The sequence below is a fragment of the Epinephelus lanceolatus genome, chromosome 12 (assembly GCF_041903045.1).
Source record: "Epinephelus lanceolatus isolate andai-2023 chromosome 12, ASM4190304v1, whole genome shotgun sequence".
NCBI lineage: Eukaryota > Metazoa > Chordata > Actinopteri > Perciformes > Serranidae > Epinephelus > Epinephelus lanceolatus.
This window is the reverse complement of record NC_135745.1, coordinates 33,223,595-33,246,760: the sequence shown is the minus strand read 5'-3', so window position 1 is coordinate 33,246,760 and position 23,166 is coordinate 33,223,595.

The window sequence follows — 23,166 nt, the reverse complement described above, 5'->3', positions numbered from 1 at the left end:
GGGAGAATCAGGTGGGTGGAACAGATAGACATGATGTTTCATCTTCCACTGTACAAATTTTTACCACACCAGTAAAACCAGATCTTGCACAATGTCAAGAAAAGATTGGACTCTATCCATCTACCTGCCAGCTCAACACACTGGTGGTCAAATGCTGTATGAGTAATGAAGTTAACGGTACGATAAATGCTGCACCAGAGGAACACACATGAGCAACTCACACCGTGTCGGCAATTCCAGGAATTCCATTATTTTTGTCCTCTAAGGACTACTCTATCCTAATGATCATTTATTGATACGTTCATTAAACATTTATCAACATTAACTAATTGCCATTTGCTTGCCTTTAATGATTTATGAGCCCAAATTAGTGTGGAATGCTTTGTTTGATCACACAATATTGGAGTCAGTGTAACAGCACCTGTTTAAACTTCACTTCCATAATCGGCAACAAATGTGCCTCTTAACGCATTTGTTTCTTTCTTTTTTTCCCTGAACTCCTCGGTGGGAAAACAAAAGAGAGCTTCTAATTCGAACTGTCCAAACAGGTATTATATTTGCAGGATTACCCCACGCTGAGCTCGAGGGCTTTGAGAATAAATAACTTGATAAGAAATTCTCAGAGCTTGCAAGCTTGAGTTGATGCCCTACCACTGTGAGGTGAATGGCCAAACAATATTTTGATGGATATGTTTTTAAACTTTTCACTTCGGGTAAAACCCCAGGCTCAAACTGCAGCGCCCGTCAGCAGATGGTGGTCAAAAGGTTCATCAAACATTTATATTTCACCACTTACAGAGAACAAGCTCACTTTGAAAGCATGGCGTCAGGGCCGTAATCATCTATCTAATACTGAGGGGCATATTCAATGTACAACGTCTGCGATCCAACCCTCATGGGGGGGGCTGGGTGTAATTCCCCACAGGAGAATTTTTTATAAACGTAACAGCTAAATGGACCATTTTGAAACAAAAATCTTACAACAGTGGTTCTCAAAGTTTTTTTATAACTGAGTGCCATTTTCAGGAGCCAGCATATATGACTGAGGGCTGCACAGGAAAAGTGCACACATCATAAATTTTAATGGTATTTTAAGCCATGACATTTTTACTGACACTTTTTATGACATACTGTACTGTGACTTTTTTATTATATTATTATGACTTTTTTATGACACACTTACACTTTACAAAAACTACAACTATCGACAGTGACAAAGTGTACGTAACACTTAGACTACATTTTAGTTTTCCACTTTTTAAGTCATTCGAAAGTAATGAAACATAGATACAGTACAGTATGTGACATTTGATTGTGACCACAGTAGTTGAGCAGTGGCTTTCACTGGTGTGCCGTAATGCCACTTCCACAAACCACACACAGAACTGCAGTACACTGTAATACAAGAACATACATAGAACATGATTATAGTGCATGGCTGTATTTTGAGTATATTTAAATATGGGGGCGAGGGTTTTTAGTTGTAAGAGTCGCTCAAGCACATATTTATATTTGGTAAAAATGTCTGTGCTGGTATGACATATTGCATGGGTTCAGGTTCAGGGTTCAAGTCGTGTAGGTTTAGACTGTATCAAGTTTGAGGCAGTGTTACAGTGTGTAATAATGTGTAATATGTAGGAATACCCTTACCAGCCACTCTATTAGGTTCACCTGTCCAACTGCTCGTTAGTGCAAATAGTTAATCAGCCATTGACATGGCAGCAACTCAATGCATTTAGGCGTGTAGACATGGTCAAGACGACCTGCTGAAGTTGAGAATGGGAGAGAAAGGTGATATAAGTGACTTTGAACGTGGCATGGTTGTTGGTGCCAGACGGGCTGGTCTGAGTATTTCAGAAACTGCTGATCTACTGGGATTTTCACACACAGCCATCTCTAGGGTTTACAGAGGATGGTCCAACAATAAGAGTGCCAAATGTCTTGTTGGTGCCAGAGGTCGGAGGAGAATGGCCAGACTGGTTCAAGATGATAGAAAGGCAACAGTGACTCAAATAATCTCTTGTTACAACCAAGGTCTGCAAAAGACCATCTCTGAACTAAGAACACGTCCAACCTTGAAGCAGATGGGCTACAGCAGCAGAAGACCACACCAGGTGCCACTCCTGTCAGCTAACAACAGGAAACTGAGGCTACAGTTCACACAGGCTCACCAAAACTGGACAATAGAAGATTGGAGAAACGTTGCCTGGTCTGATGAGTCTGGATTTCTGCTGCCACATTCAGATGGTAGGGTCAGAATTTGGTGTAAACAACATGAAAGCATGGATCCATCCTGCCTTGTATCAACGGTTCAGGCTGCTGCTGGTGGTGTAATGGTGTGGGGGAGATTTTCTCGGCACACCTTAGTACCAACTGAGCATGGTTTAAACACCACAGCCTACCTGAGTGTTGTTGCTGACCGTGTCCATCCCTTTATGACCACAGTGTACCCATCTTCTGATGGCTACTTCCAGCAGGATAACGCACCATGTCACAAAGATCAAATCATCTCAAACTGGTTTCTTGAACATGACAATGAGTTCACTGTACTCCAATGGCCTCCACAGTCACCTGATCTCAGTCCAATAGAGCACCTTTGGGATGTGGTGGAACGGGAGATTCACATCATGGATGTGCAGCTGATAAATCTGCAGCAACTGTGTGATGCTCTCATGTCAATATGGACCAAAATCTCTGAGGAATGTTTCCAACACCTTGTTGAATCCATGCCATGATGAGTTAAGGCAGTTCTGAAGGCAAAAGGGGTCCAACCCAGTACTGACAAGGTGTAACTTATAAGTGGCTGGTGAGTATATACTGTATATAGAAATAGGACATCAAGTCAGCAATGCACTAGACAGGATGTAATATCGGAGGGACTGCGTGCTGTTTTTGTAATCGTAGATAAACTTTGTTCAAGTTTTTCCCTGCATCATGAGAGTACTAGATGGAGATGGACAGATCTTTTTTTGTCCATAGTCTGTGTTCATTTTCTCTGTATTTGTGCAGGTTTTCTGAAAGGTTACAGATATGGACAAAATGGTGCCGCCCTACCACCAGAGATCATGGAGGCAGTCTGGTGTAGTTCAAGCGAGATATGAACACAGGAGACAACAAAGAAATTTAAACAATGGCGGAACGGAATGACTCTGGAATATATCATGAATTATAGAAATATATAGTGAAAATAGTTAACAGAAGTCTCCACATGTCAAAATGTATTCAATGGCTGTATTCATGCCCTCATAAAGGACACATGGAAGTATGAGAGCAGTGTGATTCCAACTTTTAAAACAGATGTATTATGTTCGTACGTTAAGGTAGTATAAGTGAGCCTTCAGAGGTCTAGGAACTTGGGTATGTTAAACAGCCACCATAGTCTTCATTTCAATGGGTAGACCACCTTCACCACCAGTAACCAATCCAAAAACACTTTCACATGCTGCACAATTTAAGACCTTATTTACAGTTGTTGAATATTTGAGTAATTGGCTGCAGAGCAGGGGCTGGTGTGGTCCCGATGCTCTACGGAGCGTTAAACGATGTTGAGAGGGTCTGCTGTGGTGTTGAGCTAATACAATTTGTTTCCTGTGCCTCTGCTGCTTTGCTATGCTGGATTAATTTTCTGCTTTCACTGCTCTGCCTCTATCCATCTGAAAGGGTTTAAGCCACCAACCACTACCAGAAACCCAAAGACTAGTGTTGAGCTAGGCTCAGCACTCCGTCTTCTTACACTGTACACGCACATGCAAGGGCACGGGCACAAACACACACACACACACACACACGTACGCATGCACATCTCTGCTGTGTGTATGGTGACCGATTTGCCAAACGCTCCATTGCTCAAGCGCAGAGAGGGATTAATGTGTTGGCAGCTGGCCCTCTAGATCTCAGTTCACAACGCCCACCTCCCGTACCCTTCCTTCAATACAAAAACACATCCTCAGCATCATCTCATCTACATTTGCCTCTTTGTCAGCATTCATTCTTAAGGGCAGACAATGAAAATGAATCCTGCAGCTCAGATGAAGAGAAGAGCAAATGGAGAATGCAGGCTGAGACGTCAGATATGAGAGTGGCGCGGGCGGAGAGGGATTTAAAGGGGGGAGAAATTCATGAGTGTGTGAAAAGAGGAGAGAGTGAGGACAGGAGTGCAGTAAGGACTAAAGGAGAAAAAAAACAAGATGAGAAATCAGAGGGAGGTAGAGGCGGATTCAGACGGAGGGCACACAGATGAGGTGGGCCTCTAAGAAGCCAGGCTATGGAAGCCAGGTGTGTGTGTGTGTGTGTGTGTGTGTGTGGGGGGGGGGGGGGGGGGGGGGGGGGAGGCAGAACCATGGTGAGCGGGTCAAACCTATTTACCTCTCTGTGCCATCAGAAGAGGCTGTTGTGGCACAGATGGCAGGGGGCAGGTCTCCAATTCCAAATCTTAAGTTCACTTTTAGAATCAACAACTAAGCCAAGTAGCTATAAGCAACTGTGTGTGTGTGTGTGTGTGTGTGTGTGTGTGTGTAAGTATCATCAACAGCACCAATGACTCCCTCTCATGAAGTGCTGTAATGTCTGTGTGTCTCTGGGGATCAGCATTTGCTCCTCCACCATGAAATATTCCCATGGCGATCATCACTGCGTATTTATCATTATATATCTTACAAAAGTATTTATCTAAGGATTATAGCAGCACAGATCAGGAGCTTTTATTGTAGCATGAGTTACCACTGGCTATACACTTAAATTATGCAGTAGCACCCCCTGTGGTTATAGTAGCTCATACAGCTGGGTTACTGTGAGAGTGCACCAAAGCTATACAAAATGCTCGGCAGCCTGTTAACTGCTGCTCAACACAATACAATTTACATATCCCCTGTATCAGGCTGATGTACTATTATTTTTCTTATAAAGGCCTTAAATTACCACATTTTTTTTAGTATGTAGGTGTATAGTGCCCATTTCTTGCCCTCACTCCTCACTGAGCAAAACACAAGTACCTATCCTTGATTGCTACTCATTATAATACACTTAAGGGCTGAATGAAGGATGGAGAGAAAAAGAGAATAATTTGAACCCAGAGGACACCTCTACCTTTAAAAAGTCTACTTATGTGAGATCATGCATTTGGAGTGTTTTGATATGTCATTCAAGTAGCTGGGTTTTTTTTTTCTTTTTCTCCCTGCCTCTGCTTTACTCTATAAAACACATTTCCACACTGTTATCCCACACTGTGCAGCTGACTAAACAGGACCCCAACACAGATGGACCCAAAAACACGAGAAGTATCATTCTTCAGTGCCGTGGAGGATTTTCTGTGCTACAAATTGCACAAAATTAGCCCTCTTTTGCTATGAGGCTTGCATTTGAAATTCAGTTAAAGGATACCAAGACACTTAACTTGCAGATAACAGCAATTTGCATGGACCACAAAGGCATTCATCAGCGCTTCAGTCTGCAGTGGTGCTATTTCATGCTGCCCACAAAGTCAGTAATAACGAAAATTGCTTATACAACAATTTCGCTTGCGTGTACAAATATGCTGTATTTCTCTAATTAACTTATTTTTCAGTTATTTTGAACAGTCTATGCACAGTCAAAAAATACCTTTGCAAAGCACACAGCCCAAACTGTACGCCTTTTCACACATGTATCCATCACACTCCAGAGGAAGACTGAAATGGTGCTTTATACTTAAATTTTGCACTTTGCTCCTACATTTCACAGGCACTCAACCTCTTAGTTAGGACCCAAGTTATTAATGTGCAGTGCTCAGCGAGTCACACACTCACACATACACTTTTGTGTGAAGGACGTTTCATAAAGCAGTGCATTATTGTTATTAGAGCATGGGCGCTGTGCCCAGTTGCCAGTGCTGGGTTGAGCGGAAGCAGTCATTAAATTTAAATTGAGCAATATTTTCTTTTGATGCTTCGGGAGCTCGTGTAGGGTGGATTCATATTGGCTTGGCACTACTCGTTTATTTGTTGCATAAACTCAACTTTATTTGCTTCACCCGTATGAATGTGTGCGTTCATCACCGGGACACTTTAATAAACCTGATGCATGATGCTAAATTGCTAACTTATTAGCATCCCATTGATAATGACGTTTATTAGTTGGCTCTAAATTGGTTAAACAAAGGTGCAGGTGCATTTGTTAATACAAGAATGGCTGGAGGAAAATCAACATGCTTCCACATTAATATAACAGGTACATATGCAGGTGTGCAGTATGTTTGGAAACAGCTGCATCTTCCATGTTCAAACATCTCCTACAGCATCTATTCAACATAAAGCTGCAACATTTATTATTATTATTCTTGCCCTCCTCCTCCTCACTTGGTCCTGTTCACCCTCCAACATTTGCCAATCATCCTGCCGTCTACTTTGAAACAGTCTCTAGCCCGAGGCTGATGTAACCGGTGTATCTAAAGCCACCACAGGCTCTGACAAAGCAGACGGTCAGTGCAAGCAATCGCAATATAAAAAAAAAAGTCAGCGCTCACCCACGTTTTTGCAAAAGCATTGTCTGCGACACATTCTGCTGTAACACCTCTTTCTTATTGCTTTTTAACATTTGTGAGCTTGGAAGAACAACACTGGCTCTGGCTCGGGTGTAATCGGGTGCAGCTTTAAAAAGTTGGCATATGTACTGTCTTTGAAAACCTATGTACTTTTTAATCATTATACTTGCATTCAAATCTTAAAGAAATTGATAAAAGGATTCAATTTATTCTAACTCAATTTTGAATTGCTAAATAGAATCTATATCAGACATAATGCAATATCTGACCTGCTAATAATACTAACAACATCACTGTCGTGACAAACCACCCAAAGGAAATAAAAAAAGTTCCAAAACATCCTGCAATAAGTGAACACTGATGGCTTACAGTAAAAGAACTGTGTTTAAAGATGGTGACCTTTGCATTCCAAAGAAAGTTTCTCAGCTGGTGCTTACCCAAAAACCTCCTTCAGGCTTTCACATTTTTTGGCACATATGTGCATTAGAATTCAATGAAGAGGCAAGGTGAAAAAGAAAAGAAGAGTAAATGCTTCTTTTAGTTATCATAGTTCTACTTAATATAATATATGCTATAGTCTGCATCTGAAATCTCTTGTTGCAAGGGTTGCAAGGCATTGATTTAAATTTTACAGTATGTTATTGCAATTTCTCCTGTACTGTAAATTACCCACACAGGAAAATAAATTCATGAAGTGCAAATATAAAAAGAGTATATAAAAAAAAAGTCCTCCCCTAGATGACTGTCAAACCTGATACAGAGAACCACATTCCAGTAGCTTATATTCATTAATATTTTCCCATATGATCTCTAATTGACCATTTAGACCATAATTTTTTAAACAGTTTCAGATCCCCCCTCATTTTATAAGTTAAATACTCTATTTGATATATTTGCTGAACCATTTCTCTCCACATGTCCATCAAGGGGCTTGATTTTTGAAGCCAGTTTCTTGTAATCTGTTATACGCAGTATCTTTAATAAGTATTTATCATTTTCATTTTGCATTTTGTTTGTCAATTTGCTCAATAGTGCAAAGGAAAATGTCATCAGTATGCTATGTAATGAGTAAGATCCCATTCGATAACCTCAGAAAGCCTAAATAATAACAATATAAAGCTATTGTTTCAAAATCAAATAATACATTTAATAATCAGAGCACTCAAATAAAACATATAGCACTAGCAGAGCACTAAATACTTTATGACATATGAACGATTCTCCATTAAAACTGCAGCTCTCTGTTTCTTTCTGTCTCTCTCCTCCTTGCCTACAACGTACAGTGGTGCTATCCATGGTGCTGTAACAACAGCTAAACAGAGTTCTATGGTGGTGTTGTGTCTGTAATGTTAGTGCAAAATGTTTACTCAGCAAGCTCACTGGCTTGCCGAGTAGACTATGAAGGTGCCTGTTACATGGAGCCAGGGACTTGTAAATGACTTGGCCTAGTGTCTCATAGTTCCACCCGAGATGGCAGCAACCAACTAACGACCAGACCTTGTCCTCTGGTCAAAGTCCTGTCAGTGTGCCTTCCTCAAATTACTAACTGTCTCTTGGGAGGATGCCATGGAAGAGGCATTTGAACGCAAGAGATTGCACTACGCTGACCTCGTAACTGAAGCAGTGACTAGAGGCTGGAAAGCTGAGGTACAACCAATTAAGGTGGGCTGCAGAGACTTCGTCGCTAGATCCACCACTAGGCTCCTCAAGGAAATCAGGATTCATGGGCAGGCCCAGAGGAAAGTGGTCAAGGATCTACCGAGAGGTGCAGTCATTGGTTATGGCTGAAGAGAAAGGATCTCGTCTGGGCCTCTAGGTGACCACGGAGGAGCCAGCTTTCTGACACTCACCTAGGCCTGATCAGCCTGTGGTGGGGCTGCCTCAACGGAGGGTGTCTTGTGATAAAGGCCGAAACACCTGATGATGTTGAGGTGCACAACTGATGATGTGTCGGGCGGTGGCTCTGCTGGATCGTCACAGCCGAAACACTTATGCTCTGACACGAAGCGTGCTGAAATCCAGGGACTGTAACACCAAGTCCGAACTGATGGATCTGCATGTGGGAACCTCAACGTTGAGAGCGAGCTACCAGCTACACTGCACACTTCCATTTTTTTTTTTTTTTTTTTTACAGTAGACAGTTGTAATTATTTAACTGAGAAGGTTAAACCTTTTGTTTATGCTACTTGGATGAACTTGAATGCCTTTTGTATGGTGCACTAAGTGCTTCATTCTGTACAGCCTTCACTCTAAAAATGGCCTAATTAAGGCTCAAACTTCATCTACTATGTAGGAGGTATTATCTACAGTAATAGGAGATATTATAGCATACGTAGGAGATAACATCCTGTACGTTGGAGATAAACGTAGGTTTTGGCCCACATTGCCTGCCAAAAAATATAAATAAATAAATATATAAATAAATAAATAGATAATAATTGCATTGCCTCTCAGGGCTTCCCTTGGCTGGACTGCAAATAAACAGCCCCAAAATGCAACACTGATAACACTTTTTTTTTTTTAATCAGTGTTTACACTTTAATAGCCTTTTCAGAGAGTTTCCGACTCTAAGTAAATTCTAAAAAATTGTCTAACAGCTGTTTTGTTGTTGTCTGGTTGCTTTTTTGTAATTGTTTGAAGGCCTGAGCTCATCATGTGACCTGCCAATCTAACTGCGGCCACCGTTTCAAAATGTCTGCATCCATATCCGAACAATGGCAATGAATGTCTCGTTTACCTGTTTTTATTTTGATGTATAATGTTGTGCATTGCTGGTTAAAGCGTGCTTTAATTCAACACAGTGTTTTTCACTCTTATCTTAGATGCCAGCAGAATAAGAGAGCACCTCTCCTATTATCCATTCAGTCAAAGACTGGCAAAGCAGTTAACTGCGTGGCTCCTCTGCCCCTCATGCTTTGATCTTCCCTTGGCATTCTCTCAGCCTCAACCCCGTTTTCATCGGTGTGCATTAGCTAACAAAAGAGAGTGAAGAGAGGATAGATATCTCCCTGAGAACGGAGAGATCTCCACCTAGGGACTTCAAAGCAGGCTTTGAAGTTGGGCAGGAGACGGCGGCATCCACAGAAGAGAGGAGCCGCTGCACTGTCCTACTGCGTCATTAACTCTTGACTGCTACTCAGTCTACATAGTTATTGAACGAGGTGTGACTCCTCTGAAGTGTTTTCTGCAGACTGATCATTTCTTTACTACAACCTGATTGTCTGCATGGGGCTGTCTTATAATTTCAGCACCAGTCTCAAAATATGTCAGGTCAACAAATACACAATCAGTTCATCCAATAATAAAGACAAGCAGTGACAAAATGGAAAACCACCAAATTGTTTTCTTTGTTTGCACAAGGGATCACATAAAGGAGTTAAAACAGGACTACCTGTTATGGTATTAGGCATCGTCCATCTTTCTGTTGACCCCTCCACCACTATTATAGACCAGAGGATGAATCCAAATGACTTGCTCTGACCTTTCCTCTCGTGCCACCATCAGGTTAAACTTTTTATTTGTCCAAATACTTTTGTTAATGATGTAATCCATGCAGGAGTAATGGCATGGGTGGGTGGCTAGGTAGGTAGGTACGATAGATAGATAGATAGATAGATAGATAGATAGATAGATAGATAGATAGATAGATAACATCACTGACATCATCATCGGCCTCAGTAGTTTTTTGTGTTTAGTGCTAATTAACATGTAAGCATCCTAACAAACTAAACTAAGGGTCGGTCCCAATACTCACATTTACCCTCAAAACCTAGCCCTTGTCGAAGGGCTAGGGTGTCCCAAACTTTAGGGAAGTGCTTCTCAGCCCTTAAAATCACCACATAATTTGAGAGGCCATGCGATGCACACTTACCGAACCCATCTCAACTGAGGGGAAGATTGAATTTCCCAGGATGCATTGCTAAACTATCCAGCCAGGCGAGTTTTCCAGGAAGATGGCAGCCTCCATGAGAAAGCCATCACACAATTATAAGTACTATTTTCGCAAATAAGCATGCAAAAATTCCAAAATATGTCGGAATGTGTTTCTGCATATGCATTGTTATTTGCAAGCGTTGAGCTAGAATATGAATGCTTGAAAATCGCTAATTCACGATGTAGCGACATGAATATCTACATAGCAAGAAGCCTATGTCGACGATACGTGTGACATAGGTGAACACGTCTGTTATGCTAATTTGCATGAAGTGGCGTCCCAATTCGTAGGTAAAATTTCCTACCCCTCAACACTACCCCTTCATCGTTAAGGGGAATCTTTCTGGCGAGTGCACTTGAAACCAAGGAGTAAGGTTAAGGGAAGAGAATCGGGATTGGCCCTAAGATGAACACACACTACAGAGCCATCAGTAGTGCTGCACTCTTACAGACCAGAAACTGTATTTTCTTTTATTGCAGTCAATTATTTACTATATGCAAAGTCGTCAAACAAGCAAGAAACGACAGTATATTCTCACTACTTTGGTGACAGGTGTGGTTTTAAGTCCCCTATTTTACTTTATGTCTCTCTTCCAACATGAATTCAAACATAGCAGTCACACAATTTGCTGATATTTTTTAGGCACCAAGTACTGTTTTCAGAATGACCCTGAAGATGACAAAGATGGTGACTAAGCAGTTTCTGCTGCTCTGATCTATATAATTCACCTGAGCCTTCTGATTATGTTTCTCAAGGTTTCCTCTATTTTCCTCTAATTAGATTTTCTTCTTCTACTTCTTACTTCACCTGTTCTCATCAGGGGTCTAAGATCTGGGGTGTCATTTTAATTAGGTTTTTTTTTTACTTGCTGTTTTATAATGTGGGTTTTTTCAATCTGTTTTATAGATGTGTTGGTGGTGCCTTCATTTTCCTGACACCAAACAGGAAAAATCTGTCTTATCTAACCTTTGGGCCAAACACTAAAAACAGATCTAGCACCCAAGTACCGCTGGGTTTTGAATAACCTTTGCTGTTGCTCTGTGAGAGTGTTTAAGGGTTCTGTTTGAAGTAAAGCTAGAAAATAGCATAGGTGCCTCCATAAACCAACCCCAGAGGACTTCTCTCTTTGTCTTTGGCTCTGGTTCCACCTCTACCTTTCTCCCTCCTTCCTTTCTACCTTCCTCCCTCTCTCTGTCAAAGCAATAGGGCAGATATTGATTACCTCTGTGAGTGTGTGTGCAATACCTAGGAGTCATATGCATCTTACCATCCTCTATCTGAGCAACCACACATCCCTGCTTTATCATCAGTATCCCCAAGGCAAGACATCTCACACAGAGATGTTTTCTTCTTCATAAATTAAGCTCATGTAGGGTTCTATTCCTAATACACAAAACTGTCAGTCTAAGGTAAAATACTATTGTAATTACAGCCAAAAGCCTCAATGATTTTTTTTTACACCCTCGAATTTTGGTAATTTATTTGGAAAATGATAGCTGAGACTGCAGTGAAACCACCATCTGACTTTTGCTAGGGGCAGCTCTGCAAAAGGCTTGCACCTAAAAATGTAACAACCAAAAAGTAGAACTGCTGCCTCTCAGTTGTATGCCTCCATGAACCAGTCAAGTTGCAGTTACAGTTTACATCCATGTCTATCCAGACTCATATATAGCCATGACAGTTGACAAAGCTTCAAATGTTCCTACAAAGAAGCAACACTGGATGCTTCACATACAAGTTCAACCCAGCTGCAGTGGGCACCCAAGATTAGCGTCACCAATTCAGTACCTGACTAAATGTCTCCTCTTCTGTTCCTCAGTTATGACATTGAAAAATGGCCAGAAAATAGTTTATGCAGAGCATTATAATGTCAAAGTGAAGCTGACCTTTGGCTATCAAATGTCATCAGTTCATAATTTTCTTCTATTGGACGTTTTTGTGAAATTTTGTCAAAATTAGCATATGAGGTTTGCAGGGTCACAGTGACCTTGACCTTTTACAATCAAATTCTGATCAGTTCATGTGGACGTTTGTGTCAAATTTGAGGAAATTCCTTTCAGGCCTTTCTGAGATATCACGTTCACCAGAATGAGATGGATGCAAGGTCACAGTGACCTTTGACCTTTTACCACCACACTAATCAGTTCATCCCTGAGCCCATGTGGACTTTTCTGCCAAATATTTAAAAACTCTTTCAAGGCCTTCTAGAGATGTCGTGTTAATCATAATGACAGGGATGCAAGGTTATGCTGACCTTGATCTTTGACCAACAAAATATAATCAGTCCATCCTAAGACATGCATGTTCTCAATGGCATTTAATTGTTCATAGTGGTTTTAATATTTTAGTATTTTATAATCCTTTTTACATATGTAATTGTTCTTACCTGTATTATTCTGTTTTACATTCGTGTACATTTTATATTGCTATATATTTGTGTGTCATTCTTTTAATTTGTACAGCACTTTGGACAAGTACAGTTGTTTTTAAATGTTTTATATAAATAAACTCGATTTGATTTGATCCTTGAGTCCAAGTGGACGTTTTGTGCTAAATTTTGAAGAAATTCCCTCAAGACATTGAGATATTGCGGTCATGAAAATGAAATGGACAAGGTCACAATTAGGGATGTCCCGATCCAGCTTTTTACTTCCGATCCGATACCGATATTACAGCCTTGAGTTTTGGCCGATACCGATACTGATCTGATCCAAACGCGTAGTCATGTCATGTCAGTCATGTTAGAAGAAGGTTTGATCAAGCGATATTACTCTAACAAGAACAACTACTTAATCAGGTTAGTTAGAATGATCCACAACAGTTGGTATGAGAAACTGACCTGTTTATTGTGAACAGGGTTAAATAAACAAACTTTAAACTTGAACATTAACATTAAATAAAAAATATAGCTTGTTTGCTTTGGCTGCTTTGGCCCCTTAATAAATAGAAAATAAATCAACACAAGAAATCTTTAAAATGTCTAACACTGAAATTAAATAGCAGCAAGACTCCACACACTTGTGCTTTGGCCCCCTAATAAATAAAAAATAGATTAACACCACAAGACATTGTTGACATTTAACAAACAATGTAGCCTTTCTTTTTCAGTTATTTTTGTAGTGTCAGTGCCAGCCTGGTGCTGCTGTTTCCTAAGTGTCTGCATGCTGACCTGGTGGACTGATAGTAAGTGCTGGAGCAGATCACTGGAATGGACTGCTTGAATTGCGGAGCGCTGGGCTGGCCAGAAAACCTGGATCGGATTCTATGAAAAACTGGATCGGAGTTCATGGATCGGCATTTTTCCATGCAGTCCGATCCGATGCCGATGCACGTTTTTTGCTAATATCGGCGGCCGATACCGATCCGAATATCGGATCGGGACATCCCTAGTCCCAATGACCTTGACCTTTGACCAACATATCTTATCACTTCATCCTCAACTCCAGTTCAACTAGATGTTTGTGCCAAAATTGAAGAAAGGCATTCTTGAGATACTGAATTTAGGAAAATGGGACTGACAGACGGATTGATGGAAGGACCAATGGATGGACAGGCAATACAAAAACATAATGCCTCCGTCAATGGCTGTTGCTGGTGTGAAGGCATAAAAACAACAATGAAATAATTTTATGGTACAGCACTTCGTCAATGTCAATGACAGTAAATATACAGGTGACATGTAAAAATAACATTAAGAAAGTTAGCCTAAGTCAAACACTAAGCATATGGCACTTTAGCCATGCAGCATTAGTCCTAACATTTAGCTAATAAATATAAATGGGTAAAGATGTTCTAGGAATTTAATGAGTTTGAATTAAGCTAAAGTGAGTTATGGTGGTTCAGTGATAAGCATAAAGAAGGTACTGGGTTTAAAGCTGAATGGAGCTTTTCAGTGTACAAGGCATTTGGAAAATCCAAATTACCCATAGCTGTGAATGTGTCTGTCTAGTTGTGTTATTTTTGTGATACAGTGGCGTCCAGCATGGAGGCCAGGTGACACCAGCCTTTCACCCAACAAATGCCGGGATAGGCTCCAACCCCCTGTGACCCTGTGCAGGATAAATGGTATAGAAAATGGACAGATGGATGAAAGAGAATAAAAGAAAAAACAGTCAGTGGTACCCCCAAAAATAAAATTGTTGTATATCAAAAATTAGTGTATATTTTGGCTGTCTCACATTTAGTGCTGGAGGGAGACATATTTCTGTTTTCAAACATCCAGCATGAAGGAGATTGTGTGCGTTTGAAGGGATCTATCAAAGACAGAGGAACCAATAAAACCTGGTTGTCCCTCTTAACAAGCAATAGGGCAAGCAGAGAATTAGTAAAGATTTTCTCTCTCATTTGTTCTGAGCCTTATTCCCACTCGGACCTAAGAGACATGGTTTGTTCAGCCTAGGTGTTGATGAGCCATGTCATCCCAATTAGGCTGGCTCCAAAAAGCAATCTGTTTTCAATTGTTATCTGAAGAAAATAAGGATGGAAAGGCGAGACAAAGAACAGAGCCAACCAGAAGGAGGTGTTGATAAGCACTGACCAACTGAACAGAGACTCATTCTCTAACATGTGCTACCACACAGTGTCATCACCTTGATTGAAGATGGGAGTTCATTTTGCCTGTGCACAATTGGTTGTCAAGTATTAATGTTGAATATGGCCACAAAAAACATCTGACATTTCTGATGTTCTAGGGGAATAATAATATTGCTGGTCTCTTTGGCTTTAATAAAACATCTTTGATACTTTGGTATCTTAGGCAGGTAATAAGCATGATAATAAATCACACTCCATAAACTAGAAGAGTCAAGAGTCTTTTGAAATCTAAAAAAAAACAACTGAGGTGAAACATTTCACACACCACCAACAAGTTTGAATTATTTTAACCTATATTGAAGTTTAAATTCCTTCACAGTTTTAGTTGTTATTCAAATCACCCAGCAGACTGTCTAGGACTTAAAGGGTTCCATTAAGTGCAAAAACTTTAACAGCTCCATCAATCATCCTGCTGATCTGATGGAACTCATCAATCAGAAGCGCCACAAATTATTTCATTATTTCCACCGTACGTTCTATGGAAAATAGCTTCTTGTTTCGATTTGGACAATAACTCTGATAATTGGCAGAAGGTGAAAAGCTCCTACTTGAAAAGTATGACATGGTAATACAGGTATGCAGGATTTTCCAAAGCAAACAAACAAACCAAAAATCTATAGACTCCAACAAACGTAATCCCTCTCAGTCATCCCATATGACCCACTAATAGTGTGTAGTGGTGTATGTATGTGTAGAGACTGAAGTTAGGACTTTATATAATGATAAAGACAAGGTACTAGCATCATGCATTCAAAAGGAAGCTACGAAAGACACAGCACTCAAAACCGCAAATATGGTGGGGCAAAACACCAAGTGGACAAAGCTTGGACTGGCTTTCACTTTCACTTTGACTTTTGCTGGTAATACTGCTTACAAACAGGAGCAGATAATTCCTGGATATACCTTGAAAGATATCAGTGTTTCCCTTATATGTTTTAAGCAGTGGTGCTATGCCACTTCTAAATGATTAGCATCACTGTTATTTCCTCCTGAGACCCAAACTTTTGTTTGGTATGTATTTTCAATTTCTCCTAGCTATTTGGGATCAATAGTATCAGATAAGTATAAAAACCTAAACACTGTCAACGACAATTAAGTCCCAATGTCCTCAAACGCTTAACTGTGTCTTATCTTGTTACTGTTGCTAACATTGGTCAAATCTGTTGTCATATCAAACTACAAACATTATTAATGGAGTTTCAACCATAAAATGTGATCAGGTTACGTCCATTTTTGTTTCAGGATCGGCTGTAGACTAATTTGGCAAAGATGGCTGCCATCTTGTTTTTAATTGGATTATTGTATTGTGCTTAAGTTCCCTACTAACACTGTAAGCACTTCACTCCGTCCAGATTTGGTGGTAACATCAGAGTCTACTAAGCAAGTGGTTCTACTGGAACTGACTATCCCCTGGGAGGACCGGAACGAAGAAGCCAATGAGTGTAAGAGGGCTAAATATGCAGAGCTCATCGCAGAGTGCTGGAGCAACGGATGGAAAGCCCGCTGCGAGCCAGTTGAAGTCGGGTGCCGAGGCTTTGCTGGACACTCACTCCAGAGAACTTTGAAGCTTCTTGGTGTAAGAGGACTGCAGTTAAGGAGAGCCACTAAGAACATCCTTGAGGCTGCTGAAAAGGCCTCACAGTGGCTGTGGATCCGTAGGGGGGATCCGTGGAAGAACGGGCCACTTGGACACGAGTCGGGGACTGATCACCCTTGGCTGGGTTGCCCGGGCGAGGGTGTCTGATGATTTAAGACCCGAAACACCCTGTGACCCCGCGTTCATCACTGAAGACGTGTCCAAGCAGCACCGCAGCGAAAAGTATCCACGAACGAGGATGACATGTCTAAGTTAAAGGGATAGTGCACCCAAAAATGAAAATTCAGCCATTATCTACTCACCCATATGCCGACGGAGGCTCTGGTGAAGTTTTAGAGTCCTCACATCCCTTGTGGAGATCGGTGGGGACAGCGGCTAGCACACCTAATTTGAGCGCGGAGCACAGAGAAGCAGTCAGAGCTACAGGCTACAGTGAGGCTAAAAACAGAGTTCAAATGACGTTTTTCGAAACAACTTTTTATGTCGGGGCTTCACGACACTTGGATCACTATGGATGGGCATGTTGGAGATATTTTGTGGCTGACGGCGCCCCAGACTAACGTCCAAGAATACAAAATTGAAACCACAAAATATCTCCAACATGCCCATCCATAGTGATCCAAGTGTCGTGAAGCCCCGACATAAAAAAGTTGTTTCGAAAAATGTCATTTGAACTCTTTATCTACTTTATTAATCCCCGAGGGGAAATTCAATTTTTCACTGTGTTGTCAATTACACACAGATCCGAACACACACATGCACAAACTGGACCTATACATGCAGTAAGTGGAGAGATGTCAGAGTGGGCTGCCCATGACAGGCGCTCCGAGCGGTAGGGGGGTTCGGTGCCTTGCTCAGGGGCACCTCGGCAGTGCCCAGGAGGTGAACTGGCACCTCTCCAGCTACCAGTCCACGCTCCATATTTTGGTCCGGACGGGGACTTGAACAGGCGACCCTCCGGTTCCCAACCCAGGTCCCTATGGACTGAGCTACTGCCGCCCCCAAATACCGAATACCGAACCGAATAGTTCGAACACCAATTACAAGAGCTGATCAGATGATGCAATACATGCATGCAAGACAATTTCTTTACATGTCCCCAAAATAGCTTCACTGGTCTGATAGTTCTGATAAACTGTGGCGCGCGCGCACACACACACACACACACACACACACACACCACAATGAACGCTTCTGTAGAGGCTGCAACCAGCCAAAAAGTCATCTGTTTGTAGTCTTACTCTCCGACAACTTTATCCTCTACTGTGTTACGCACACCAGCTGGATTATGGAAGTAACTGTGATGTTCTTGGAGCTTTGCCAACCTATTAGTCACAAGAAGCATTGTTTTACTTTATTGGCCAAATTTTATATCAATTCTCAAATTGAGTGATTTTGCGCTACTGTTGTAAAGGTACTATATCCATTTTCCAATTCCAATGTCTGAATATTTTCAACAATTAAAAGTTAATTGCTCATTGTTTTTAATTGCTGTCTTATTATGCTATTATATTATCATTACATCAGTGGCATAAAATGGTCTCACATAAAAATAATATCATTTAGTGCAATTATTTTTGGACAAATTGTCAAACAAAAGCAGCCTAGTCACTGTGACAGGCCTAGTTTTGATGTCATTAATCAAAAACCACTTGAAATATTTGGATGCAGTTTTTTGTATATAGGTAACTTGTATCTATGTTCTACTTGGCAACAGGTGGCTTAGCAATGGGGCCGCTCCAAAGGGAAAATGGCAGGGCCAGATTTTGTTACCAGTCCGACCCTGAGGGGAAGCATTTTATCAAATGCAATTCAACATCCACAGCTGTATTCAGATGTGTGTCTAAAGCCATTCTCGTGTCAGCAGACACACTAAATATCTTCTGGTGGTGCGAAGTAAAACTCAAAAAAAAAATAAAAATAAAATAAATAATCCTGTGGGAAACACTGGATATAGTGTATAATCATGATAAAGGGACATGTTCTTTACCTTTACTGCATCCTTTTATTGTTGATGTGGGTGCTGTATTCAGCTGTGCACTGCTGTATATATATTTTCTATCTTTCCAGTAATGTCCTTGTATTTTATTTTCAACCTTGGTTTCTGTTGCAAACACAGGAGCGGGCCAGATGGGGACTGGCAGGATGTGGTTTCATTTATGTATGTGAGTAAAATGAGCCATTTCCACTTTGGCCTTGACTAAGGTCTCAAAAGATTATAAACCTTCAGAAATAGACCAAAGATGCGCTCACCGTATGCACTGAAATTAATTAGATAGTTATTCTGGATGGTTGCCACTGCACTTCTGTGAGTGTGTGTGTGTGTGTTTTTTTTAATTTTTCCTGACCTCCTGGCAGAGCGGAATAACAAATAGATAATTTTGCATTCACAGCTTTGCTTCCTGTCATATAACAGCCACAAATGCACATTTTAATAAGGCAAAGGACAGGTTAAAATATTGTATGCAGAAACCACACACAGCATGCATAGAGCAATAGCCCTTGTTAAGAAGCACCCGGTGTCTAAAGAAACAACAACCATATGCACTATTTTCAACTTTGCCAGTTGCCGTCACGCTCTTCATTTACAAATTTTACAGCAGCAACTGTTCAAATCAGTCGTCATAGCATTGTTGATGCAATAAAATGTTTTGCTAGCATTGTCTCTCCCTCTCTGAATCATCCCCCCAAAAGAATCAATAGTTTGCAGAGCATAAATTGAGACGGAATTGAAGGAAATAAATCACTCTTGCTCCAGTTAACACTTTGCCCGCATGTGCACTTAATGGGACCTCAGAAAGCTACCGCCTTGAATATGCAATCTAGGTGTAAACACAGAGGCACTTTGTACAAAGCTGAAGCCTAAACAACACTTGTCACCTTCCTTTCAGACTAAGCAATCAGTCTGTTCTTGAATGATACAGCAGCCTTTAGAAAATGCCTCAGGTGTCACCTCTTTTCTGGACCATTTTAGCTCATATTTTGAGTCCGCCATGAATAAATAATGCAAGGCTTTTATGACAGTGACAGCGAGGAGTCAAGCCATGGTTGAGGGGAGAATGGGAAGGCTGTATGTATGTGTGTTTGAGAAAGATACAGAGCATGAATGTTTGTGTGTGTGTGTGTGTATATATGTGTGTGTGTGTGTGTGTGGAGTGTTTAGTGGATGCAGCTGGACTGGATGTATTATTGATGTGCTGTTAGCACTCCCAGGGAGTTGCAGTCTCATCAGAGTTTGCCAGGGGATTAACAGCCTCAAAAAAGCAAACCAGGGAAACAGAAAAAAGGCACGGAGCATATCCCTCATCCGAGTCCCACCCTCCCTCCTCTCCCTCACAGAAATGAGCCATCATTTAAAGGCAAAAGGCATTATCTTCATATGAGACATCTGGCTGGGTGCGACACGGTGGAATTATTGATTAGTTTTGATTTTATTTAACAGCCTGCTACTGTGGTACAGTTTTCAAATGAAGTCACATTTGTAATGACTTTCCACATGATTACACAGTTGGCACCGTTCTGAGATGGTTAACCATTTCTGGTTGTATGTGTCTGCCTCTCCTGTTTACTGAAGCTCTTGACACAACATGGCCGCACACAGACACATAACACAAGCACACACATATAAACACTGATCTACAGGTGCAGTCAGTGTATCAACGAAGGCCACGTTCCCACCCTGCTTCCTGTCATCCTCTATTATAGTTTCATTAGGCCGGTGGAGAAGCACAGCCCATGGATGGATGGATGGAGGAGCACTATTCCTTTTCTAACTCACCAATCAGAGCCAGACAGAGCACCACAGAGACTCATACATCCACCTGCTTCACTCTCGCCTTCTACTTCCCCACTTTGCTCATTTCCTCTCAATTTGTGTTTGCATTTTTATTTCACATGAAAATATTTCATGTATTCAAGGCTACAGTATGTTTAGGTTTTCTGTAATGTAATTTATTTGGTGGTAGGTATGTGGAGTGGAAAAACAAAATGATTCCTTTGTTTACAGAACAGTGCTACCATTGCAATTTAAAACGAGACTAATAGTGTGTTCAAAAGTGAATCACATTTTTTGCATGGCACTATTACACACAAGGTCAACTCAGATACATCAATAGACACAAATGCTTGTCATCGCTGAGAATCAGAAATGGAAGACAACCTTATTGTCCTTGTCTGTGGCAGCTGGACTCTATGACTTAACATCAGCACTGTACAGAGACCAAAAAGAAAAGAGCTTGGAGAAAAGTGAGTGAAGCCATAACTGCACAGTAGGTTCCTTAAATATATTTCTTACTTGTAAAAGCTATTTTGTTGAGTTGCCTATGAGCAAAATGCTTAGTAATTTAAGTTGGGCTTTTATTGTGAAAGGTAAAACAACAGAAGGAGTGAAGTTGTATTGAAACTGCTGTGGGTAATGTGAAAAATTATAAGAACAAGATATACAGTCAGGTCTATAATTATTTGGACAATGATACAGTTGTTGTCATTTTGGCTCTGTACACCACCACAATGGGTTTTAAATGAAACAATGAATACCTGCTTAAAGTGCAGACTCTCAGCTTTCATTTAAGGCTTTTTTCAAAAATGTAGTATGAACCGTGTAGGAATGACAACCATTTCTTCACACAGTCCCCCAACTTTAAGGGCTCATAAGTATTTGGACAAACTAACATAATCATCAATTAAACAGTCAGTTTTAATACTTGGTTGCAAATCCTTTACAGTCAATGACTGCCTGAAGTGTTGGACACATAGGCATCATCAGATGCTGGGTTTCTTCCCTGGTGATGCTCTGCCAGCCCTTTACTGCAGCTGTCTGCACTTCCTGCTTGTGTTTTGGGTGTTTTGCCCTCAGTTTTGGCTTCAGCAAGAGAAACGCATGCTCAGTTGGATTCAGGTCAGATGATATGACTTGGCCATTGCAGAACATTCCACTTCTTTGCCTTAAAAATGGTTGCTTTTGCAATATGCTTCAGGTCAATGTCCAACTGCACTGTGAAGCATCGTCCAATGAGTTTTGAAGCATTTGGTTGAATCTGAGCAGATAATGGTGCCCCAAACACTTCAGCTTTCATCCTGCTGCTCTTGTAAGCAAGACAAGACTTCACTAGAATAAATACAGAGGGTTTATCACAAGATGCAAACCATTGGTTAGCCTTAAAAATGGAAGGCCAGATTAGAGTTTGTCAAAAACCATCTAAAAAGCCTGTACAGTTGTGGAACAGCATACTATGGACAGATAAAACAAAGATCAACTACCAGAATGATGGGAAGACAAGAGAAGGAAGAAGGGAAGGAACTGCTCATGATCCAAAGCACACCACCTCATCAGTGAAGCATGGTGGAGGTACTGTTATGTCATGGCCATGTATGGCTGCCAGTGGAACTGGTTCTCTTGTATTTATTGATGATGTGACTGCTGACAAGAGCAGCAGGATGAATTCTGAAGTGTTTGGGGCACCATTATCTGCTCAGATTCAACCAAATGCTTCAAAACGTATTAGACGATGCTTCACAGTGCAGATGGACAATGACCTGAAGCATACTGCAAAAGCAACCAAAGACATTTTTAAGGCAAAGAAGTGGAATGTTCTGCAATGGCCAAGTCATATCATCTGACCTGAATCCAACTGAGCATGCGTTTCTCTTGCTGAAGCCAAAACTGAGGGCAAAACACCCAAAACACAAGCAGGAAGTGCAGACGGCTGCAGTAAAGGGCTGGCAGAGCATCACCAGGGAAGAAACCCAGCATCTGATGATGTCTATGTGTTCAACACTTCAGGCATTCATTGACTGTAAAGGATTTGCAACCAAGTATTAAAACTGACTGTTTAATTGATGATTATGTTAGTTTGTCCAAATACTTATGAGCCCTTAAAGTCGGGGGACTGTGTGAAGAAATGGTTGTCATTCCTACACGGTTCATACTACATTTTTGAAAAAAACCTTAAATGAAAGCTGAGAGTCTGCACTTTAAGCAGGTATTCATTGTTTCATTTAAAACCCATTGTGGTGGTGTACAGAGCCAAAATGATGACAACTGTATCATTGCCCAAATAATTATGGACCTGACTGTACTTCATTAATCCTCAGCAGTGCCCAGGAGGCGAACTGGCACCTCTCCTGCTACCAGTCCACACTTTGTACATTCATATTTGGTTCAGACTGGAACTTGAGCTGGCGACCCTTCGGTTCCCAACCCAAGTCCCTATGGACTGAGCTACTGTCGCCTCATTTTAAAGCATTGCTGTCTTAGTTCATACTGGTTCAGACTTCAACGTCTCAGTGCTCTGCAACAAAAGAGCTTACACTTGATTCTAGCCATCAGCTGTACTTTACTACAAAACAAGTTAGCACTAATGTTAGCATTCTCTGCCTTCCCCAGTTAGTTAGCACAACACTTAGCACAAATGTTAAGGTAGAATATTTGTGAGTTGCGAAACAGGCCTACTCAAGCGGCAATCGACAAGGCTGGAAAATGCAAAAGTGCCATAACTGCAGTTCATCGAATAGCCACACGAGGCT